The sequence below is a fragment of the Rhinatrema bivittatum genome, chromosome 1 (genome assembly GCF_901001135.1).
Source record: "Rhinatrema bivittatum chromosome 1, aRhiBiv1.1, whole genome shotgun sequence".
Classification (NCBI taxonomy): Eukaryota; Metazoa; Chordata; class Amphibia; order Gymnophiona; family Rhinatrematidae; genus Rhinatrema; species Rhinatrema bivittatum.
The window spans coordinates 352945354-352970295 of record NC_042615.1 but is presented as its reverse complement, the minus strand read 5'-3'; positions in this window follow the sequence as shown (position 1 = coordinate 352970295).

Genomic DNA, 24942 nt, shown 5'->3' with positions numbered 1-24942 from the left:
GCTACGCTCCGCAGTAGGCGTTTTTGTAGGCAAAAGGTATCGCAGTTACTGACGTCAGGAAGGTGGAGCAGGGCAACGGGGCCGGAAACCCATCACCCCGACAAGGTCTTTTCTCCCTCCCTCCGCAAACACTACCGCAGCAGCGGCATTTTTGTAGGCAAAAGGTAGTCGCAGTCAATGACGTCAGGAAGGTGGAGCAGGCAACGGGGCCGGAAACTCACCCCGACAAGGTCTTTTCTCCTCTCCCCCTCAAACCTACCGCAGCAGCGGCATTTTTGTAGGCAAAAGGTAGTCGCAGTCAATGACGTCAGGAAGGTGGAGCAGAGCAACGGGGCCGGAAACCTCACCCCGACAAGGTCTTTTCACCTCTCCCTCCTCAAAACTACCGCAGCAGTGGCATTTTGTAGGCAAAAGGTAGTCGCAGTCAATGACGTCAGGAAGGTGGAGCAGGGCAACGGGGCCGGAAACCTCACCCCGACAAGGTCTTTTCTTTTCTCTCCCTCCTCAAACACTACCGCAGCAGCGGCGTTTTTTTAGGCAAAGGTAGTCGCAGTCAATGACGTCAGGAAGGGGCAGGGCAACGGGGCCGGAAACCTCACCCCGACAAGGTCTTTTTCTCCTCCCTCCCTCAAACACTACCGCAGCAGCGGCGTTTTTGTAGGCAAAAGGTTAGTCGCAGTCAATGACGTCAGGAAGGTGGAGCGGGCAACGGGACCGGAAACCTCACCCCGACAAGGTCTTTTCTCCTCTCCCTCCTCAACACTACCGCAGCAGCGGCGTTTTTGTAGGCAAAAGGTAGTCGCAGTCAATGACGTCAGGAAGGTGGAGCAGGCAACGGGGCCGGAAACCTCAACCCCGACAAGGTCTTTTCTCCTCTCCTCCTCTGAACGTGTCTTTTCAATGACAGGGGATTCATGCCCTCACCGCTCAGGCTGGCACCAGAGTTGATGGAAATGCTAGTGTTTTGAAAGTAAACCTGCCTTTGCTTGGCTTTCCAAATTTTCCCTGTGAATGGCAAGATGAATAAAAGCTATTCAAAGCCTTGCAGCAGCTCCAATTGCCTCCTATGCTCAAGTTAATGTAAGCACTGCAGCACATGTTCCTGACATGAATCGCTGTGCCTGACCGTCAACTGTGCAGGCCTTGTGTTACTACCACTGTTTGACCTCGATAGCTGCACCTGTACATCCAAGCCTTGTGTTCCTAAAAGTGTTTGACCTCGATTGCTGTTCATCCAGGCCTTGAGTTCCTACTGGTGTTTGACCTCGATTGCTGTTCCTGTTCATCCAGGCCTTGTGTTCCTACTGGTGTTTGACCTCGATAGTTGCGCCTGTTCATCCAGGCCTTGTGTTCCTAAAAGTGTTTGACCTCGACTGCTGTGCCTGTTCATCCAGGCCTTGTGTTCCTAAAAGTGTTTGACCTCGATTCTGTAAAGCAATTTCTGTGTAAAGCAATTTCTGATCTTGCTGCAATAAAACTTGAAAAGTAAATTGTTGTTGTTGTTTGTAATGCCTACAAGAGGCGAACCTAGCAAAGCATTCCAGGGGCGCACTTCAAGAGTTGTAGACAAAACATGAGAAAGCCAGTCCCTTATTAAAATCCAGAACTTGTCCACTACAGGGCATTCCCACCATATATAGTAATATGTGCCAACATGACCACAACCCCACCAGCATCCCGCTGGGTAAGAAGATCTAAATTTATGCAAGGTCACAGGAGCGTAATGCCATCTGTGCAGCATTTTTGTAGCAATTTTCTTGCAAACCGGTAGATATAGAACACTTATGTGTCCATGCATAAATGAGCTGCACCAAAATACCAAAGTAAATTGGGAAGATTCAACCCACCCTTAATCTTTGGTTGATACAACATGGATCTGGCAATCCGAGGGGGACGTTTTCGCCAAATGAAGCTGCATAAAATTTGTTGCCATTTTTTAAGCAGAGTGGTGGGCAAAAATATAGGTTATTAGTGTTGAAGAAGTAAAGAAAGCGAGGTAGGACATTCATTTTTATGATGGCCAGTCTACCCAACCAGGAATAGTGCTGCTGATGCCACTTATTTAGGTCAGCTTGTATAGAACACAGGAGGGGATCATAATTCCAGGGCAAAAGAGCTGCTTTGTGTGGGAACCGAGTCGCACCCCCAAGATATTTCAAGGAAGTTGTTGCCCACTTGAAAGGAAATTGCCGACTGAGGATATGTGACCATAGGTGGGATTGACCTCTGTGCTCGACTGCTGTGCCTGTTCATCCAGGCCTTGTGTTTCTAAAAGTGCTTGACATCGATTGCTTGTGCCTGTTCATCCAGGCCTTGTGTTCCTCTGGGGATAGGGAAATATACCTACAGTACCTGAGTGTAATCAAGTATGAAATGCTGGAAACGTTTTAAAATTAAGAATATAAAAAAATTAAAAAAAAAAATTACTATCCGTGTTCATCAGGCCTTGTGTCCCTAGGTGGGATTGACCTCTGTCCTCGACTGCTGTGCCTGTTCATCCAGGCCTTGTGTCCCTAGGTGGGATTGACCTCTGTGCTCGACTGCTGTGCCTGTTCATCCAGGCCTTGTGTCCCTAGGTGGGATTGACCTCTGTGCTCGGACTGCTGTGCCTGTTCATCCAGGCCTTGTGTTCCTAAAAGAGTTTGACCTCGATTGCTTCGCCTGTTCATCCAGGGCCTTGTGTCCCTCTGGGGATAGGGAAATACCTACAGTACCTGAATGTAATCAAGTAATGAAAGTGCTGGAAACATTTTAAAATAAGAATATACATAAAATTAAAAAAAAAAAGAAAATTACTATCCGTGTTCATCCAGGCCTTGTGTTCCCAAAGAGTTTGACCTCGATTGCTTCGCCTGTTCATCCAGGCCTTGTGTTCCTCTGGGGATAGGGAAATACCTACAGTACCTGAGTGTAATCAAGTATGAAGTGTGTTCAGTATCAAGTATGTTCAAGTTGTACGTTGTTTTATAGTTATATGTAAAGCCCGTGTCTATAGCTATATGTAAGCCCCTTCCTTTTGGGCATCTCACTGTTCTATGTAAACCGGGAGTGATTTGTATCTGATACAAGAACCTCAGTATTTAAAAAAAAATAAAAAAAAATAAATAAATAAATAAGTGCTGGAAACGTTTTAAAATAAGAATAGAAATAAATTAAAAAAAAAAATTACTATATCCCTGTTCATCCAGGCCTTGTGTCCCTAGGTGGGATTGACCTCTGTGCTCGACTGCTGTGCCTGTTCATCCAGGCCTTGTGTCCCTAGGTGGTATTGACCGCTGTGCTCAACTGCTGTGGCCTGTTCATCCAGGCCTTGTGTTCCTAAAAGTGTTTGACCTCCACTGCTGTGCCTGTTCATCCAGGCCTTGTGTCCCTAGGTGGGATTGACCTCTGTGCTCGACTGCTGTGCCTGTTCATCCAGGCCTTGTGTTCCTCTGGGGATAGGGAAATACCTACTGTACCTGAGTGTAATCAAGTATGAAATGCTAGAAACGTTTTAAAATAAGAATATAAATAAATAAATAAAAAAAAATTACTATCCGTGTTCATCCAGGCCTTGTGTTCCTTCCTAAAAGAGTTTGACCTCGACTGCTGCGCCTGTTCAACCAGGCCTTGTGTTCCTAAAAATGTTTGACCTCCACTGCTGTGCCTGTTCATCCAGGTCTTGTGTTCCTAAAAGTGTGTATACCTCAATTGCTTCGCCTGTTCATCCAGGCCTTGTGTCCCTAGGTGGGATTGACCTCAGTCCTCGACTGCTATGCCTGTTCATCCAGGCCTTGTGTTCCTAAAAGAGTTTGACCTCGACTGCTGTGCCTGTTCATCCAGGCCTTGTGTTCCTCTGGGGATAGGGAAATACCTACAGTACCTGAGTGTAATCAAGTATGAAGTGCTGGAAACATTTTAAAATAAGAATATACATAAATTAAAAAAAAAGAAAATTACTATCCGTGTTCATCCAGGCCTTGTGTCCCTAGGTGGGATTGACCTCTGTCCTCGACTGCTGTGCCTGTTCATCCAGGCCTTGTGTTCCTAAAAGTGTTTGACCTCCACTGCTGTGCCTGTTTCATCCAGACCTTGTGTCCCCTAGGTGGGATTGACCTCTGTGCTCGACTGCTGCGCCTGTTCATCCAGGCCTTGTGTTCCTTCCTAAAAGAGTTTGACCTCGACTGCTGTGCCTGTTCATCCAGGCCTTGTGTCCCTAGGTGGGATTGACCTCTGTGCTCGACTGCTGTGCCTGTTCATCCAGGCCTTGTGTTTCCTAAAAGTGTTATACCTCGACTGCTGTGCCTGTTCATCCAGGCCTTGTCTCCTAGGTGGGATTGACCTCTGTCCTTGACTGCTTCGCCTGTTCATCCAGGCCTTGTGTCCCTAGGTGGGATTGACCTCTGTCCTCGACTGCTGTGCCTGTTCATCCAGGCCTTGTGTTCCTCTGCATAGGAAATACCTACAGTACCTGAGTGTAATCAAGTATGAAATGCTGGAAACTTTTTAAAATAAGAATATAAATAAATTAAAAAAAAAAAAATTACTATCCGTGTTCATCCAGGCCTTGTCTCCCTAGGTGGGATTGACCTCTGTGCTCAACTGCTGTGCCTGTTCATTCCAGGCCTTGTGTTCCTAAAAGTGTTTGACCTCGACTGCTGTGCCTGTTCATCCAGGCCTTGTCTCCCTAGGTGGGATTGACCTCTGTCCTTGACTGCTGTGCCTGTTCATTCCAGGCCCTTGTGTTCCTAAAAGTGTTTGACCTCGACTGCTGTGCCTGTTCATTCCAGGCTTTGTGTTCCTAAAAGTGTTTGACCTCGACTGCTGTGCCTGTTCATCCAGGCTTTGTGTTCCTAAAGTGTTTGACCTCGACTGCTGTGCCTGTTCATCCAGGTCTTGTGTTCCTGAAAGTGTTATAACCTCGATTGCTTCGCCTGTTCATCCAGGCCTTGTGTCCCTAGGAGGGATTGACCTCTGTCCTCGGACTGCTGTGCCTGTTCATCCAGGCCTTGTGTTCCTCTGGGGATAGGGAAATACCTACAGTACCTGAGTGTAATCAAGTATGAAATGCTGGAACGTTTTAAAATAAGAATATAAATAAATTAAAAAAAAAAAAAATTACTATCCGTATTCATCCAGGCCTTGTGTCCCTAGGTGGGATTGACCTCTGTGCTCGACTGCTGCGCCTGTTCATCCAGGCCTTGTGTTCCTTCCTAAAAGAGTTTGACCTCGACTGCTGCGCCTGTTCATCCAGGCCTTGTGTTCCTAAAAGTGTTTGACCTCCACTGCTGTGCCTGTTCATCCAGGCCTTGAGTTCCTAAAAGTGTTATACCTCAATTGCTTCGCCTGTTCATCCAGGCCCTTGTGTCCCTAGGTGGGATTGACCTCAGTACTCGACTGCTGTGCCTGTTCATCCAGGCCTTGTGTTCCTAAAGAGTTTGACCTCGACTGCTGTGCCTGTTCATCCAGGCCTTGTGTTCCTCTGGGATAGGGAAATACCTACAGTACCTGAGTGTAATCAAGTATGAAGTGCTGGAAACGTTTTAAAATAAGAATATACATAAATTAAAAAAAAAAAATTACTATCCGTGTTCATCCAGGCCTTGTGTCCCTAGGTGGGATTGACCTCTGTCCTCGACTGCTGTGCCTGTTCATCCAGGCCTTGTGTTCCTAAAAGTATTTGACCTCGATTGCTGTGCCTGTTCATCCAGGCCTTGTGTTCCTAAAAGTGTTTGACCTCGACTGCTGTGCCTGTTCATCCAGGCCTTGTCTCCCTAGGTGGGATTGACCTCTGTCCTTGACTGCTGTGCCTGTTCATCCAGGCCTTGTGTTCCTAAAAGTGTTTGACCTCGACTGCTGTGCCTGTTCATCCAGGCTTTGTGTTCCTAAAAGTGTTTGACCTCGACTGCTGTGCCTGTTCATCCAGGCTTTGTGTTCCTAAAAGTGTTTGACCTCGACTGCTGTGCCTGTTCATCCAGGTCTTGTGTTCCTGAAAGTGTTATACCTCGATTGCTTCGCCCTGTTCATCCAGGCCTTGTGTCCCTAGGAGGGATTGACCTCTGTCCTCGACTGCTGTGCCTGTTCATCCAGGCCTTGTGTTTCCTCTGGGGATAGGGAAATACCTACAGTACCTGAGTGTAATCAAGTATGAAATGCTGGAAACGTTTTAAAATAAGAATATAAATAAATTAAAAAAAAAAAAAAAATTACTATCCGTATTCATCCAGGCCTTGTGTCCCTAGGTTGGGATTGACCTCTGTGCTCGACTGCTGCGCCTGTTCATCCAGGCCTTGTGTTCCTTCCTAAAAGAGTTTGACCTCGACTGCTGCGCCTGTTCATCCAGGCCTTGTGTCCTAAAAGTGTTTGACCTCCACTGCTGTGCCTGTTCATCCAGGCCTTGAGTTCCTAAAAGTGTTATACCTCAATTGCTTCGCCTGTTCATCCAGGCCTTGTGTCCCTAGGTGGGATTGACCTCAGTACTCGACTGCTGTGCCTGTTCATCCAGGCCTTGTGTTCCTAAAAGAGTTTGACCTCGACTGCTGTGCCTGTTCATCCAGGCCTTGTGTTCCTCTGGGGATAGGGAAATACCTACAGTACCTGAGTGTAATCAAGTATGAAGTGCTGGAAACGTTTTAAAATAAGAATATACATAAATAAAAAAAAAAAATTACTATCCGTGTTCATCCAGGCCTTGTGTCCCTAGGTGGGATTGACCTCTGTCCTCGACTGCTGTGCCTGTTCATCCAGGCCTTGTGTTCCTAAAAGTATTTGACCTCGATTGCTGTGCCTGTTCATCCAGGCCTTGTGTTCCTAAAAGTGTTTGACCTCGACTGCTGTGCCTGTTCATCCAGGCCTTGTGTTCCTAGAATGTTTGACCTCTACGGTACAAAGTCAACATAGGTTGATATTGCAGATTTTGACTTGAGTAGCAGTATTCTTATTTCTGAGAGATCTTCCATTTCCTTTGTCATCAGCTGAAGTGCGTAAGTACAGTTGGAATTCACTAGACGCCAATGGAATTCACTAGACGCCAACGATATTCACTGGACGCCAATGTAAACACCGGGTACACCCAACTCTAGGGGTGGACCCGTTCCAGGGAGTCCTTACCTGCACAAAGGAAAGGGAACTCTCTCCTGGGCCAGCCTGTCTTTCCCCTATCAAAACCACAGGGACCAGACTACCTCCACTCTGCCAGCCTGTCTTGCCCCTATTAGCTTTCTGCCACTCTGCTTTGCTGCCATACACCAGATGACTCACTTAACTCCTTGTGGTGTTCTTGCCACTTTCATGGTTCCTCAGTGTGTTGGTGCTAGTCTATCTGCTTGCTATGTTCCCCCTTCATTGTGCTGTTGGATGTCAATGCCACTTGTCTTGCCGCTTTGCCTGTGGTGCTGCCTTTGATGGTTCATGCATCTGCTATCGGTGCTCTGTTTTGAAGCTGTGGTGTGTTTTTGACACTCTCACTGCTGCTTTGCACCTCTGTTAAAGCACTCTTGCCACTTCTGGTACCCCTTTGCACCTTTCCAGTGCCTTAGGCTATTCATGCCACTTAGGTGCCACTTTGCCACAGTCTAAGTACCTTGGAGCTCTTTTGTTGTTGTGATGATTGCTCCCCAGAAGTTTCATGAAAATTGATAAGAAAACCCCAATTCTGCAGCCAAAAATAGACTGGAAATCCTTCCCCCATTGACTTTAATGGGAACCGGGAAACATATGGACAGATCGGCAACTTATGGAATTCTCCATACTTCCATATTGAACGGAATCGACCCTCAACGAAAACGTATCACCGATTCAACGAAACCTTTTGTCTACACATCCCTAGCATTTACATCACTGCTGGTGGAAAAGAACTTATACCACTCCCAGGTAAAAGAGTCAGTTCACCCCTGCTACCCAGGGTCTTGGAGGGGAAATTCCAGCCCACCCCACCAATAAAAGAACCCGGTCCTGGGCTCAAAGAGACAAGTGTGTGAGAGACTGGAGTTGTGATTAGGCCCCTGAGAGCCACGTGTGCCCCTGTCTATGCAATCCGCAAGCAGGGGTTACAAATGCAAGAAGGTTTTTTTAATTAGAGAATTAAGCCATAATGAGAGGCAATTGCAGTCACTGAGAAGCAAAGGCAAAGCAGAAACTAAATTTGTATTACTTCCTGGCTGGCTCGGTCAGGAAGGGAATTCAATACAGACTGGAAATGGATTGGAACCTGCTGCAGTACACGGAAAAGGAAAAAGTTAAAAAGAAAAGAAAAAAGCAGCGAGACCTGAATGAATCGATTTAAAGCGCATGATACCCCTTCACTATGACATATCCAGGGCACCCTGGCCATTTTAAATTCAGGCAGATCAAATCCCACCTACCACCAACCACCTTGGGAGATTTTGTATTCTCAGATAATTTGGATCATGGAACACACATCTATTATTGCAGGGCCTAAGCAAACACTTACAAGGAGGTTTTAAGATTTGTTTTTTTGATACAGATTTTATGTTGCCTGGTTGCTGGGTTTGTATGCTTTGTTGTTTATTTCCTTCCCCCTTAAGGTGAAAGGTCAGAGACCTTCAATTTCAGTTTTTATTTTATTTTTCTTTGAATTTTTCAGTGTTTATTGCAGCAGGAACAACAATGGGAAATGAGTGGAAAAATGGCAAACTTTGTGGTATGGCGATCCCTGGAACAGGTCCAATCGGACGAGATGGATCTCGCTCTACTTCCAAATGCTTCGAGCGGCCAGATTTTCTATTGCTACTTTTTGGGAAAGAAGTCCCTGTTTTGAGCACCGGAGGAAACAAATTTGTCAGATTGCTGATATTGTGTTTCTTCGTTATGCACTTCACCACGAGCAATTTTAAATATAACCTCATTTGGGGTCCTTACCTCTCATACCTTGATAACCCAGTCACTTGATTATTTTTCTTATTTTTCTTATTGGGAAGATATAGTGTCCAAATATGTTTATTTTGCAGTGTCACATTCTTTACATTGCATATTGTAATTGCCACCCTTTTCATTCTATCCTTGCATTTACTTTTTGTACATGTCAGAATATCTGATAAAGAGTTTAAATAAAAAAGGAAACGTTTATCTGGAACATTTTAGGACTGCTTTTTGCCGAAAATCACCGTTAACTAGATAACTTAGGCTTAGATTCATCATTTCGCTAATATTATAGCGAAATGATCGCCCGTGGTAGAAAAAGGGGCGTGAGGAGGCAAATGAGCACCTGGCCGCATCGCAGCGTACGGTAACACAAGTGGTGTTGGGATAACATACGCGGTGATATCGGCTGCGCTAATCATTGTCGCCCTCATAGCGCCCTGGGAAAAGGTGTAGTTATTTCCCCGCAAAATTGCCCACACTATGTGCAAAGGTTTATCCCACACAGTGCTGGCAGCCCCTAATCTCCCCAAACCCTGCCCAAACTCCTTCCTGTTTAAATAATACATTTTTAATTTGCAAACACAATTTGCTATAGGCCTATTGCAAAATGATGAATGACCCGGTTAGCTGACAAATGCACGGAATATGGACCTCTTCAAGTAATGACAGTATGGAACAATGTAGTTTTGAGAGGATTAAATCTTAAAGAAGATGAATCCTATGTTTGTTCATAATGTAGCAATCGCCCTTAACACTAGCAAAGTCCCTTCCGAGAATTATTGGAACCAACTTCTCTGAGTAAATGGTCCTAGGGTTCCCCTTCTGCTCCGGGACAATCTCTGGCACCTTTACTTCAAAGGTGAAGATCTGCTCTGACCTTTTTTTTATTTCTCTTGAAGAGCATGCTGCTTCTCGTACTTTTCTTGATTTCTCTCAGGGTTAAGTACCTGAATAGCATTATCTCCTCCAACCCTCAAGGATACTTCTGGTACCTGCTACAAAAAATTGATTAGTTCATGTAAAAACTCCAACCCTTCTCACAAACGTTTCCAACAAGACCTTGTGTGGGTTCCAGATCTTGTTTTGGCAAGCTCACACTAGCCAAAAAATACAAAGGTACATAAGTGAAGCAGAAAACAGGAAATGCAATCTATCTACTTTCAGTTCTTTGCCTTTCACAACAGGGAAAAAAAGCCGCAAACTTTAGGCTCTGTCTCTGCAGCTTCCTCCCACACACAGCAACACCTTGCTGCCTGTGTGCTTTCTCAAAACTCCTGCTCCTTTCTAGGTAAATCTCTGGGTCAGTATCTAAAATCTTGGAATGCGCCATTAGCGCACACCATGTGGGGATGCACAGGAAATGGCAGGGACTGCTCAAGGCAACCTCCTACCTGAGGCAAGGGAAGAGATGACCCCACCCCGTCTCCCCGAGGCATGACGCACATGACGACTCTCCAGTCACCTCTTGGAGTCTTGCCCTGTCGATGATTTGAAATGCTAGAGAAGTGGGCAGGCGGGGGGGGTCGGAGTTCCCAAAGGTATTGCAGATAAGACTGGCGGTGATCTTTTTAGGAAATTGGCAACCCTGCCACGCTCCTGGGAACCCCACCATCTGCTTCACAACTTTCTCCAGCATTTGAACCCTGGGGAAAGTGGGAGATGGGGAGGGTCTGTGCGTGATGCACTCTCTCAGGGCCGGTGGAAGGACATTAGGTGCTTGACAAACTCTACAGCCTTGCGCCTGTCCCTGCTCACAAAACACGTAATTAAAAATTATGCATTAACAGATTTTACATGAGAAAGGACATTCAAAGTACCATCTTCTAATATAAAAACATCGCTTTACAACATGGATATTATAATTATATGCACTGCAGTAAAAACCCTACCCATGAACATGCAGCATGGCAAACATTACACCAGGCCCTAAAACATCAATACATCTCCTATTAATTAAACAGAACAAGACAGGCTACTATAGATCCCTACACAGAAACTACACAGTAGCAGATTCCCTCGCTCTGTCACACACTAGAGCACGGACAGACCCTCACCAAATATAGAACAAAATGACCAGAAGCGTGCAGCCAAAAACTGAACTAGAAATCACAAAAGCCAGACTCTGCATGTTGTGCAACAATGGAAAAAAAAAATCACCATTCTTCATAAAACAATAAAATCAGGAAATATAAAATATCAATCATAATAGTAAAACCATACTAAGAAAAATAAATATTTCAATATACCCAACAAATAGAAAAGCATTCTATAATTAAAATCATATAAAAATGTTTAAAACGTTCCCAAAAACAAAGTATTTCAAACAGTAGCAGACACATCAAATAACATCCAATAAGTACAACTAATAAGGATAAAATTAATTCCCAGCTTTCCATGCTTGGGAACCTTTGATTTCCAGTCACCGTGACATTGTCCTGAATAAGTTAAGGAAAGGGGCTACACACAAACTTTTCCCACACTTTCTAACATACATATCTTTATTCTCTCACACACATGCACGCACACACTCACTCGCAGGTTCTCTCGCTCCCCTCCTTTCCATCCCCTTTTTCAACCCTCTCCTTTCTTTCTCAATCACCCCACTTTCTCTTTCATCCTCCTCATGCACTCAGCCTCCTTTGCCTCCCTTTTCCCTCATTCACTCAGTTCACCCTCCCCTGCTATACCATTCCATTCCCTCCACTCACCCCCATCCCATCCCTCACACCCTACCAACCAGGTCTCTTCTTCTTTGTGCCTGCAGGGTTCCCATCATAACTCTGCACTGGCCTGAGGTTTCTTTTTCTGCTCGCGGGGCCTGAGATCTAAGGGACATGTAATGATTTTGTGACGCTGCCGTCTTCTTCCTTCCTGTGGGGATGTCACAGTTTCGTGCTGTCGTGTTCTTCCTGCCCATGGGGCTTGGGATCTCCATGGGCAGGACATGGTTTCAGGCCACCACCAGTGCCATCTTCTTCCTACCCGCGGGGCTTGGGATCTCTGTGGGCAGGTCACAATTTTGCATCACTGCCATCACCACCTTCCTGCCTACGGGCACCCATCATTGGGAACCACGGACGTTTGTAACGGCGTGCAGGGTGAGGTGGCCACCACAGAGGTATTCTTTTGAGGGTTGGGGTTGGGTACTTTTTGCTGCCTCATGATAGAACCGCCCCTGGGAAATGGTATAATCCCACTATTTACTCTAACCAATTGTAACAAACGGCACAGGCTCCGTTTGCGGCGAGGATGAAGGTCCTCGCCGCAAACGGAGGCTACCAGTGGGTCTCTAGGCATACAAATGCAGAACTACACATCTCTGAAGTGTTCTTAATAATTTAACATGGGAGAAAAGTGATTTTCTCTCTCTCTCTCTTTCTCTCAATCTCTCTCTGGCTCCCTCTTGTGTTCACAAGAGCTCTTTGCAACTGAATGACCTCTAAGTGAAGAAGTAAATCAGACCTGCAGGGTGAGTTCGGTGGGTTCAGCTTTACATGCAAATATTTGGGAACAGATTAAATGGACGAATGTTGATGTATTTGCTTTGCAGGCAGAACCTTTCACATTATTACAAAACCAAAGAAAAGTATTTAAAAAAGAAAAAACAAAAACAAAAATATAACCTCCTCGCACCACCACCACCACCACTGGAAGGAAACAAGCAAACCCCTCCCCCCACCCAGATCAAGGTTTGAACATTTTCACTGTCCTTCAGTGCTCCTCTGCTGAAGATCAAAGAAACTCTCTGTCCTCCCTTGTACATTCCCAAGTCTTCTTAATCTCTTGATTCTTTTACTAGTTTAGTAATCTAATCTACTGCATTTGTTAGAAAAGGGTTTGACCTCAGTTATAATTGTTAATGACACCTACTAGAGCAGGAAAGGGCGTGGAGGTGCGAGCCCTAGCAAAGCTTGCATGGGTTGCTATTTATAGCCACTGTTGAACTTTCTTCTATTTAAAGGTCCTATTTTTCTTTTGGCAAACATGGCATCTCTCAGGGTAACTGCAACAACAGAACATGAAGAGCAAATTCTGGTTTTGGCAAAGACGTGCAGCATAATGAAGTGATATGCCTTGTTTGCAGTGGTGGAAACAAATCCATCTTCCAAAGAAGAGAATTCATGTTTGCCGTAGTGAATATATATATATATATATATATATATGTACTATCAACTGTACCTGTTCTACGCCCAGGCGGTGAGTCTTTTTATTGGCACATCTGCTCTTGTTTTGAGCAGAATTTCCTTAGAAATTCACTGTAAGAGTGTCCCTTCCACATACACACACCCTTATACAGGCTCCCTCACTCTCTGGCACACAGACATATTCCCTCATATAGACTCCCTCTCTGAAACCCACACTCAAGCATCCCGTGCACTCCCCCTCTTACCTACCAAGCTGTCTCTCGCACTCCCCTACACCCCCTCTCCTCTCTCACACACACATTCTCTCTCACCGGCATTCCCCTCCCCTCATATAGGCTCCCTCTCTCTCTGAAACCCACACTCAAGAATCCCCCCACCCACCCTCTCTTACCTCCCAGGCTCTCTCTCACCCTCCCCACCCCCCTCTTACCTCCCAGGCTCTCTCTCACCCTCCCCACCCCCCTCTTACCAACCATGCTCTCTGTCACCCCCCTCTCTCACACACACATTCTCTCTCACCGGCATCCCCCCCCCATACTCTCTCTCACACCCTCCTGCTCTCTCTCACCCTCCCCTCCCCGACACATATTCTCTCTCACCACAAGCAGCCACGGGACCCGTGCTGTTCGCGGCGAAGATGAAGGCCTGGCGCGCCGTTCGTGGCAAAGATGAAGGCCCTGTGCACCATTCGCAGGCACATGGGGGCCTTCCATTTTTGCCTTGAGCAGAAAATAGCAGCAGAGACCCCGGCACGCCGCGAACAGAGAGCGTCCCACGGCTCATGCTCCATTCGCAGTGAAGATGAAGGCACAGGCGTGCCGATCACTGCACATGGGGGCCTTCCCTTTTCGCTGCGAACGGTGCGCAGGACCTTCATCCTCGCCGCAAACGGAGCCTGTGCCGTGGACGCGCTCCGTTAGCGGCGTGCCAGGGTCTCCTCTGCTATATTCTGCCTGCCTCGCGATGGCCGCTGTCCTTCATATCTGTGGCGTGTTTGAGCCTCCAAGGCGGCCAGGGAGCCACCTGCACCATCTATCGGCGTGCTGGGGAACGTGCAGCCCGATATATTATAGCGCCATCTATCGGTGTGCTGGGGAACGTGCAGCCCGATATATTATAGCGCCATCTATCGGTGGGCTGGGGAACGTGCAGCCCGATATATTATAGCGCCATCTATCGGTGTGCTGGGGAGCGTGCAGCCCGATATATTATAGCGCCATCTATCGGTGTGCTGGGGAACGTGCAGCCCGATATATTATAGCGCCATCTATCGGTGTGCTGGGGAGCGTGCAGCCCGATATATTATAGCGCCATCTATCGGTGTGGCTGGGGAACGTGCAGCCCGATATATTATAGCGCCATCTATCGGTGTGCTGGGGAGCGTGCAGCCCGATATATTATAGCGCCATCTATCGGTGTGCTGGGGAACGTGCAGCCCGATATATTATAGCGCCATCTATCGGCGGGCTGGGGAACGTGCAGCCCGATATATTATAGCGCCATCTATCGGCGTGCTGGGGAACGTGCAGCCCGATATATTATAGCGCCATCTATCGGTGTGCTGGGGAGCGTGCAGCCCGATATATTATAGCGCCATCTATCGGTGTGCTGGGGAACGTGCAAGCCCGATATATTATAGCGCCATCTATCGGTGTGCTGGGGAGCGTGCAGCCCGATATATTATAGCGCCATCTATCGGTGTGCTGGGGAACGTGCAGCCCGATATATTATAGCGCCATCTATCGGTGTGCTGGGGAACGTGCAGCCCGATATATTATAGCGCCATCTATCGGTGTGCTGGGGAACGTGCAGCCCGATATATTATAGCGCCATCTATCGGTGTGCTGGGGAACGTGCAGCCCGATATATTATAGCGCCATCTATCGGTGTGCTGGGGAACGTGCAGCCCGATATATTATAGCGCCATCTATCGGTGTGCTGGGGAGCGTGCAGCCCGATATATTATAGCGCCATCTATCGGTGTGCTGGGGAACGTGCAGCCCGATATATTATAGCGCCATCTATCGGTGTGCTGGGGAGCGTGCAGCCCGATATATTATAGCGCCATCTATCGGTGTGCTGGGGAGCGTGCAGCCCGATATATTATAGCGCCATCTATCGGTGTGCTGGGGAGCGTGCAGCCCGATATATTATAGCGCCATCTATCGGTGTGCTGGGGAACGTGCAGCCCGATATATTATAGCGCCATCTATCGGCGGGCTGGGGAACGTGCAGCCCGATATATTATAGCGCCATCTATCGGCGTGCTGGGGAACGTGCAGCCCGATATATTATAGCGCCATCTATCGGTGTGCTGGGGAGCGTGCAGCCCGATATATTATAGCGCCATCTATCGGTGTGCTGGGGAACGTGCAGCCCGATATATTATAGCGCCATCTATCGGTGTGCTGGGGAACGTGCAGCCCGATATATTATAGCGCCATCTATCGGTGTGCTGGGGAACGTGCAGCCCGATATATTATAGCGCCATCTATCGGTGTGCTGGGGAGCGTGCAGCCCGATATATTATAGCGCCATCTATCGGTGTGCTGGGGGAACGTGCAGCCCGATATATTATAGCGCCATCTATCGGTGTGCTGGGGAACGTGCAGCCCGATATATTATAGCGCCATCTATCGGTGTGCTGGGGAACGTGCAGCCCGATATATTATAGCGCCATCTATCGGTGTGCTGTGGGAGCGTGCAGCCCGATATATTATAGCGCCATCTATCGGTGTGCTGGGGAACGTGCAGCCCGATATATTATAGCGCCATCTATCGGTGTGCTGGGGAGCGTGCAGCCCGATATATTATAGCGCCATCTATCGGTGTGCTGGGGAACGTGCAGCCCGATATATTATAGCGCCATCTATCGGTGTGCTGGGGAGCGTGCAGCCCGATATATTATAGCGCCATCTATCGGTGTGCTGGGGAACGTGCAGCCCGATATATTATAGCGCCATCTATCGGCGGGCTGGGGAACGTGCAGCCCGATATATTATAGCGCCATCTATCGGCGTGCTGGGGAACGTGCAGCCCGATATATTATAGCGCCATCTATCGGTGTGCTGGGGAGCGTGCAGCCCGATATAGTATAGCGCCATCTATCGGTGTGCTGGGGAACGTGCAGCCCGATATATTATAGCGCCATCTATCGGTGTGCTGGGGAGCGTGCAGCCCGATATATTATAGCGCCATCTATCGGTGTGCTGGGGAACGTGCAGCCCGATATATTATAGCGCCATCTATCGGTGTGCTGGGGAACGTGCAGCCCGATATATTATAGCGCCATCTATCGGTGTGCTGGGGAACGTGCAGCCCGATATATTATAGCGCCATCTATCGGTGTGCTGGGGAACGTGCAGCCCGATATATTATAGCGCCATCTATCGGCGGGCTGCGGAACATGGGCGAGCACTGACGGACACACTACCAAGCCAGATATATTATGGATTTATTGTTGAAGGACAGTGAAGTGGGTGGCCCTAGTGGTCAGAATAATTGGATGGGAACCACAAGATCTGTGTTCAAATCCTGCTTCATCCATTGCTGCACACTGTGACCTTCAGCAAGTCACTTTCGCTCCCATTGCCTCAGGTTGCTCACTTAGACAGCAAGCTCTCAGGCAGGAACTCAATGTAATTATTTGTACAGCACCCTGGTTTTTAGGGTACTGCATAAATGCTGATAATAATCGCCTGCAAAAGAATGGGCAGGCTCAGTGAGCTAGATGCCTAAGCACAAACACATTCCTTCAGATTGCCAAACCTTCTCCAGTCGCATAATAAAACAGTAGTATGAGAAAACCAAGCTAACACAGGCACAAAAGGAAAAGAATGAGAGAAAAAGGTCAAATCCACCACTCAATCCACTGCAGGTTCCACCTGCATCACCCATGGTCTCATTTGCAGGCTAAGCATTGGTCTAATAGGTCACATTGAAAGACACATAAATAAACATAGTCAAAGGGAGTTGCTGAAAAGTCATGTGTCGTCATTGGTGGAAGACACCACCATGAGGCAGACAGCCATGACAGTACCCTGAGCTAAAGTTGTCCGTGCTGTGTTGTTCATCTTTTACCCATATCATAACCCCATGCAGGCAGACTGATAATGATCAGCACATCAGCATTCTTATCTTTTCATATTCATTAGCGTGGAAAGGGTTAAATCAAGAAAAGCTTTCAAAACTTCAGCAGCCATGATGTCTCCTAAGCAATGAAATAACAGGCCGATACAGTACAGTGTGCTCCAGCGGAGCGCACTGTTAACCCACGATTGGACGCGCGTTTTCGACGAGCTAGTGTTACACCCTTATTCAGTAAGGGGTCGAAAACGCGTGTTCAACCCCCCCGAACCTAATAGTGCCCTCATGATAAAGGAGGCCCGCCTCTCGAGGCAAGGGCCGTATAACTGGGCAGACGTGCGGTAGGCAAGAGGGTGGGGGGAGGGGGGCACAGCCTAGGTGCGGAGAGGGGCGGACAATAGGATTAGGGGCCAGTTCAAACCTGAGCATGAGCCAATGAGACAAGGAAGGCGGCGTCTCTGAGCTCAGGTACTTAGAGGTTGGGCGGGGTGAGGGGAGCACATTTGCAGCCTGGAATCGGGGAGGGGGAAGGGGAGGAGCACAGCACCAAGGACTTTGCATAGGGGGAAAGCGGGGGCATGGATATAACTAAGCATGGCGGAGACCGAGATAATGGCCGGTCTGGGGGTGGCCCAATGAAGGCCTGGCATAAGCAATAACCGCGGCCCGCAAGGCCAGGGGTGGGAGGAGGCGGCAGAATACTGCACGGAGCGGCAGTAGCCACGGAGGCGTTCACGGAGCAGGATGCCAGTGGCGGGTGTTCCCCTTCACGGAGCGGAAGGCGGGATTGGCATTCACGGAGCGGGGTGCCAATGGTATACCACCTTCACGGAGCGGAAGGATGGAGGGCTGCCGTCTCCAAAAAAGCATTGGGGTGGGAAGAACAAGGAAGGTACCAGTGAGGGCGTGGCATTTAGCTAATGCCAATTGCGTTTAAGCTGCTGCAATATAAAGTAATAATGTTATAATGTTAATTTTGGCTGTGGCCGTTTCTTCCACTTAATAAAAGTTATCTTGGTTTACCTAATCTGTTGTCGCGTGGTCAAGGGTGGGAGGGGCGGTCGTCCGTGAGCTACGGCGTGCCAGAGTTAAGAGTGTGACCTACTGAATCAGATCAGAGCTGGGAAAAATATGGTTCTCTACTGGTTTGGGCTTTTATTATCCCACAATGATGAAAGACTAAAGTGAACCTGTCAAAGTTCGTTGTTTGAACTTCCATACTATCAAACAGCAGTGTTTGAAAAAAACTACTGAAAATCTTGAATGCAGGTCAAATAAAGATACATCAGTCCAGATTCAAACAATGGCCACATTTAATTTGATTTAAGATTTCCACCTTTTTTGGCTTGGCAAAAAGGTTAACCAAGTTACAGACAGCACATATAAGATTATGGGGTCCTGAGCAGTTAACGTGGTTGGTTCAGATATTACTTTATTATCACTATATACATTCTCAGTTTTCTGAGCATCATGATTCTAATTATCATGGTTTTCAGTGGTGCTAAGTTTGTTAGCTGAAGAGCGATGTTTTTCATTGGTGTCAAAAGTGCAAGAAGTCATTAATGTTTCACAGATTGGGGAGGCGGGAGGGGCAGTGTATTCCATAGGTCCCGGTGCCGCATCTCTGAATGCAGAGCAAGTAAATATAACTCAATCCAGATTCAAACGAAAGTCACATTTAAGTTTCAGGCTTAAATCTTCAAAAATCCCGCAAATCCACTTGCTTGCACAATCTGAAAAAGCATAGCTTTTCCCCCAAGGCTTTTACTTCCTGCAGTTCTGGAAAGAAAAATAGACAGAAAAAATTGTGCAAGCAAAAGCGCTGCTGGGCTTTTTCCCAAAAGGGTTAATTTCGAGAATCAAGCAGAAGTTCCACAGTGCTTTATAAACAAGTATTTGCTTGCACAATATTTCTCTGGAATATTTCCCCTTACGGAAATTAAATCCTTAGGCAACTGACACATACTTTCAAAACTTTGCAAGCAAACACACAAATATTTGTTTTTCACTTCTTTGGGCTACTTTTACCCAAAATTTAAATTTGGCCCTAAGGACCTGATATATCAAAATCTTCTTATAGACACAAACTAGGAATATTGTGTCTATACCGTACATCAGTCTGCATGGATAAACAGACAGATAAATGCTCGTTCAACTTCATACATCAAGACAGACTGATTCTGAAGCGCCATAAAATATTTATTGAAGAACTCAAAATGAAAAGCATAGATCTTAATGGAGGTTGAAAAGGAGATAAGTATAAACTGGAACAAAATCACTGAACAGTGTCACAGATGGATTATATGGACTTCATAGAATACTCCGCTGAATCAGGTGAAAAAAAACAATACTTTTCGTGGGGCCTCAGAGAGAAAGGTAAGAGGGAGCTGCAGGCTTAGCTGAGAGCTGCTGTCAGAAATGGTGAGTTCTCCCACGGTGAAGCCAGATTTTCCATAACAGCCAACTTTCTGACCTTTCGTACTTAACCATTCAGAGCAAAAGTTGCAATTTGTGCTGAGATATATGCAAAGGGCTCCATATTCAGCTGCTGAGTGGCTAGATAAGTTATCCGGATATACCTAGCCGGCTAAATTAACCAAAATATTTAACAGTGCGTCTTGGACGTCCACGACATCTGTTGGATGGCATGGAGTGGCGAAAATGCATGCAACATCGGCAGCTTGAACACAAAGAATATAGCGAGGCAAGAACCCTGCTTGTTGGAGCTTTTTATTGAGAGACTCCCCTGAGGAAAGACGCGTAGTCTGAAACACGAGTGTGTTGGGATTGAGATTCATCATCAAAGGAAGCCAGCACACAGGAAGTTGGAAGGAACCCGCTTTAAACGACTACTAAATTTTAAATTTCAAGCTACAAGTTTACCACCATTTAAGGAAATCAGAGCCAACAACATGATGGATGTCATGATAGTTTTGGGACTTTAACACTTAAATGTTCAAAAAATATTTCAAAAAAATGAATATGGAGCGGTAGGAGGTTAATGATTATAATTGCAATAATTTGGTGCAGGGATGCCTACACTATATATGAAACCATCCGCCTACTCTAAAAAAAATTATTTTTAGATGGAATTCTAAATATTTTTAAAAATATTTGTCCACTTATTGTGTAGGCACTGAAGTTAACAATGAAACTGACACAAGATATTAATAAATTAAATAGAAAAATAATTTTTATTCACAGTGATAGAACAGTTAGTTCTGTTCTTGGCATGATCATATCTTAAAAGTTAACCAGATAGCTGGATGTACCTAACTTTAGACCTGCTTGCAGCATGGCCAGAGCCATGCTAACTCCAAATATCGGAGTTAGCTAACTCCAAATATCGGAGTTAGCAGGTTAACCTAACCGGTCAACTCCGCTCCTCCCCAGAAAGTGTATCACTCGCCCCAGGAATGCCCCTGACATATCCAGCTAAATTCTAGCCAGATAAAGTGATAGCTGGCTAGCATTTAGCCGGATAAGTTGCCGAATATTGCAGCTAAGCCATTTAGACGGATAACTTTTCAGTTATCCGTCTAAATGGTTTTTGAATATCTACCCCAAAGTAAGCCTTCAAATGAAATTTTCAACACAGCCAACAGATGGCAATATAACATACAAACCTAAGAAGTTCTGCAAATACTGGACAGGTAGAAACTAGCCTTAGTAATTCAAGTCCTTAGACTCTGGATCTTCCATATCAAGCTGACATTTCTACTTATGCACTTATCGTTCCCCTTCTCATTTCCTCAGTCTATGGTAATTCTTAGGCTAGCACTAGAGAAATCCTTTCCTTAACTAGTGGTATTGTGACCCTCAGCCAAAAAAAAGCTCTCATATGCATTGTGCTCCATATTTAAATGCATAGGATATGGTCATTAGATCACATTCTTCCATCTGAGAAATGTTCCTGATATTACTGCCACTGGGGAAACTGTTTCCTGTGGCGAAGCAAAGAAACAACAGGACTGCAAATAAAAAGTTGTAGAAACATGTTTATGTTCCCATTTGAAAAACCTATTTATTATCAAATTGCATATAAATCATAGGGTCTGATATTCAGCGCTACCCAGCTGGATAAGATCCAACAGTTTGGCAGCTGGCATTAAATGCCAAGATGTGCAGAATCATGCATTTGGGGGCCTGGTAATCCGAAGGAGCCGTGCAATATGGGGAGACCGGGGAAACAAATCTGATGTGCACTGCCTGGGACAGAGACCTCGAGGTGAAAGTGTCCAACGATCTGAAAGAAGAGAAGTAATGTGGCAAGGCAGTGGCTAAGGTCAGAGTGATACTAGGTTGCATAGAGAAAGAGGCATAACCTATGCAGGTTATTGGTGAGTCTTTACCTGGATTACTGTGCTCAGTTTTGGAGACTACATCTCAAAAGGGATAAAGACAGGATGGAAGGATCTAGACAAAGGCAACCAAAATGGTGTGTGATCTGCGTCGGAAGACTTATGAAAGGAGACTGGAGGAACTCAATGTACCCTGGAGAAGAGGAGAGTCAGGGAGAATATGATATAGACTTTCAAATACATGAAAGGAATTAATGATGCACAAAAATAAAATCTTTTGCAATGGAAAGGAAGTTGTAAAACTAGGAGTCATGATATGAAATTCTAAGTGGAAAGGAAATACTTCTTCATGGAAAGGGAGGTGGATGCATGGAATGCCCTCCCAGAAGAGGTGGTAAAGATGAGGTGGTAATGGAATTCAAAAGGATGTGGGACAAACACAGAGGATCCCTAGTGGTTAAAGAATGGAAATGAAGAAATGGGGTGATCTCTGTTATACCTAATAGGGATGTGCAGGGAAAAAATATTCGTTTTCGTTTTATTTTTGGGAGGTTTTTCCCCCCCCCAAATTTTGGTTCGTGGATTACTTGATTCATTTCATTCATGTGAAAAAAAATGAATCAAGCAATTTAACCCCCCCCCCCCCCCCCGCCCCCCAAACGGCCAAAAAATGAAAACGAGCCCTCCCTCCCACCCTCCCAGAAAAATGCTGGGGACAGGATCCCCCAAGTCCCCACTTACCTGATTGGTGGAGATGAGCTAGCACGGACTATGCCGAAGCCTCGGACTTGCATAGGCCAATATGCGGTAGATGGCTGCAGCTTTGGCCTAAGCAAGCTCGATGCTTCATCCGAGTCCTAGGCCCGACACCTCGCTCTCGGCCTAGGCTGGAGCCCAGATCCAGGCCCAACACTACTGCCCGGCCCAAAGACCAGGTCCTGATTCTGGGACCTTGGCCCTGAGCCAGGCCTGATGCCGTGACCTTACTCAGAGTCTGGGTCCTGATGCCAGGTGATCGGCCTGGAGGCTGGGTCCCAACGCAAGGGCCTGGACCTGGACCCAGGCCTGACCTTGGGTCCTCAGGCCCAGGGCTGAGAGTTAGTCTTCACTTGTCCTCTTCTTTCTTCATTTGCAAGCTTAATGACAGTATCTGCTGGGGTCACGCTGGAGTTAATTAACTCTCACGCATTCACCCAGCAGACAGTGCCATTTTGATGTCCGACAATCGGGAGCCAGGCCTGACACTGTGACCCCATCCGGAGGCTGGATCCCAATGCCGAGGCCTAGGAGTCGGACCTGGATCCGGGCCTAGGCCTCAGTATTGGGACCCAGCCTCCGTGTCTAGTTGCGGCATTAGTCCTGGGTCTGGGCCGAGGCCTAGGAGTCGGACCTGGATCCGGGCCTAGGCCTCAGTATTGGGACCCAGCCTCCGTGTCTAGTTGCGGCATTAGTCCTGGGTGTGGGCCGAGGCCCCGGCGTCAGGACCTGGCCTTCTGGTTGGAATCCTGCATTGGGCCTGGGTCCGGACCCTGGCCTAGGCAGAGGCCTCAGCATTGTAGTCCGGGCCAAGGCCCCAGTGTCAGGACCCAGCCTCCAGATGGCTGACGTAAATATGATCGGTCGGCGTTAAAGAAAACTTTGTGCATTTTTTTGAGTTATGAATAAGAAAGAAGCCCCTGAAGCAGTGATTTGAAACATGATATCATGTCGGGTGCAGTGAATGGGAAGTGTATGCTTCTTAAAAACATTTTATAAGCATTTAAAACATTTCAAAAAAATCTTTATTTTTGAACTGATGTTTACTGATGACCTTTCAGCAGTGAAAAAACACTGAACAGCATTTAGGGGTGTTGTGATGGTCCATCCTTTATAAACTCAAAAGATTTCTCTGTGTAAGGAATATATATCCTGCAAAAGTGATATTAACAAGCTCATTTGTGACATTTTTCTTTTTGCTTGTTAAACTTTCCATCTGTCCCTCCTCTGTCTCTAATCCTGACATTTGCCTGTCCTCACCTCCCCTCTGTCCCTCCTTTTCAGATTTCACCTCTGCACCTGCATTTTGTCTCCAGCTCTTGTCCATCCATCTCATCCCTTTCTCTGCCTCATCTCCCCATCTCCCTGTCTCTCAGCACTCCCACTCCAGCCCTCTCTACTGCCTTTTTCAGCTTTTTCTCCCTTTTTCCTTTCCCTCCCTCTTCCTCCGCTTTTTATTGATCTACCTCTAAACCCCATTGCCCCATCTTTCTCATCACTCTCCCACCTCACCATCAGTTTCCATTGGGTACAGCAGAAGTAGCACCGTCCCTTTGTGGCAGCTGCCAGGGCTGCAGAAGTGGAGCTCTGTATATTAGTAACTGGTAGAAAGGTCTCCACCAGCTGTGACTGTAGCAACACCTCCTCCACAGCTAGACCGATGCCTGCCCTCATTCATGCTTAAGTCTGCTAACCTGTATCAGTATCTTTTTTCCATAAAGCTTCTTACACCTCACATTGGTCTGTTCCATGCCCCCCCACCCCCCGCTTTGAGATCTTCTACTCTCAGATAAAACATTATACAGGAGGGCACCGTTTAAGCCTCAGTATTTCTAAAAAGCCTGCATATCTCTTAGTTGGTGCAATTTTGAAACAGCACAGCTCCAAAGGTTCTGCAGGTTTATTCATGGACATTTGGAGCTTGCAACAATAATCTTAAGCCGCTGGCCTGGAGCAGGAAGGCAAACTGGCAGTAGTTGCATAGAAACTTAAGAGGGAGTAAACCACCAATTACACTCATCACTACTTATAACTCTTTGCTATTCACAGAGACCATTGCACATCTCGTGCTCTGCATAAATTGAACTGAAGCTCCAATGTAAAAAAGCTGCACACACACACATATGTTAATGTTGAGAGCTACCAGTTCTGCAGAACTTTTTAACAATGAAAATAACAGGGAGCACATACAAAGACTGTTGGAAGGGCACATTTTGATACTTTTCATCTGTTCTGTCCATAATGTTCCTATTCTAATATATGCCAAAAAAAATCACAGAAATGAACATTTTTGCACATTTTTCTAGCCTAGTTTTTTACTATTTTTGCTTTCACTACAAATATTTTTGCAGATCTCTAGTTGTCCATTTTAGAACTCTCTTTACCATCAGAACATTTGTTGCCATAGGAGCAGTAAAATGCTTTACTAATCAGAACTTTCACAGTCAGGAACACTGAGAACATCTCATTGTTACAGCATTTAAAAGAACTTTACAGGCAATTTACTGATCAATGACACGTCGTCCTGTAGATTATGTCACCTCAAACAAGGCGTTCCCTCGTTCAAGAAATAAAATAAACATATTCCTTCTGGGTAATACTTAAGCCTTCCCCATGGTTAAATGGGACACAAATTAAACGTCTGACTCACGGAATGTCAAAAGTTAGAAAAGCCAGTGATCTCAAAATGCCAATCATAAACTTCAGAGCTCCTCCCAGGTTGCCTCCCTCCTTGTGTGATCTCAGAACCCCTGCTTAGAAGTGCTTTCATCTGCACGGAATTCCATTCCACA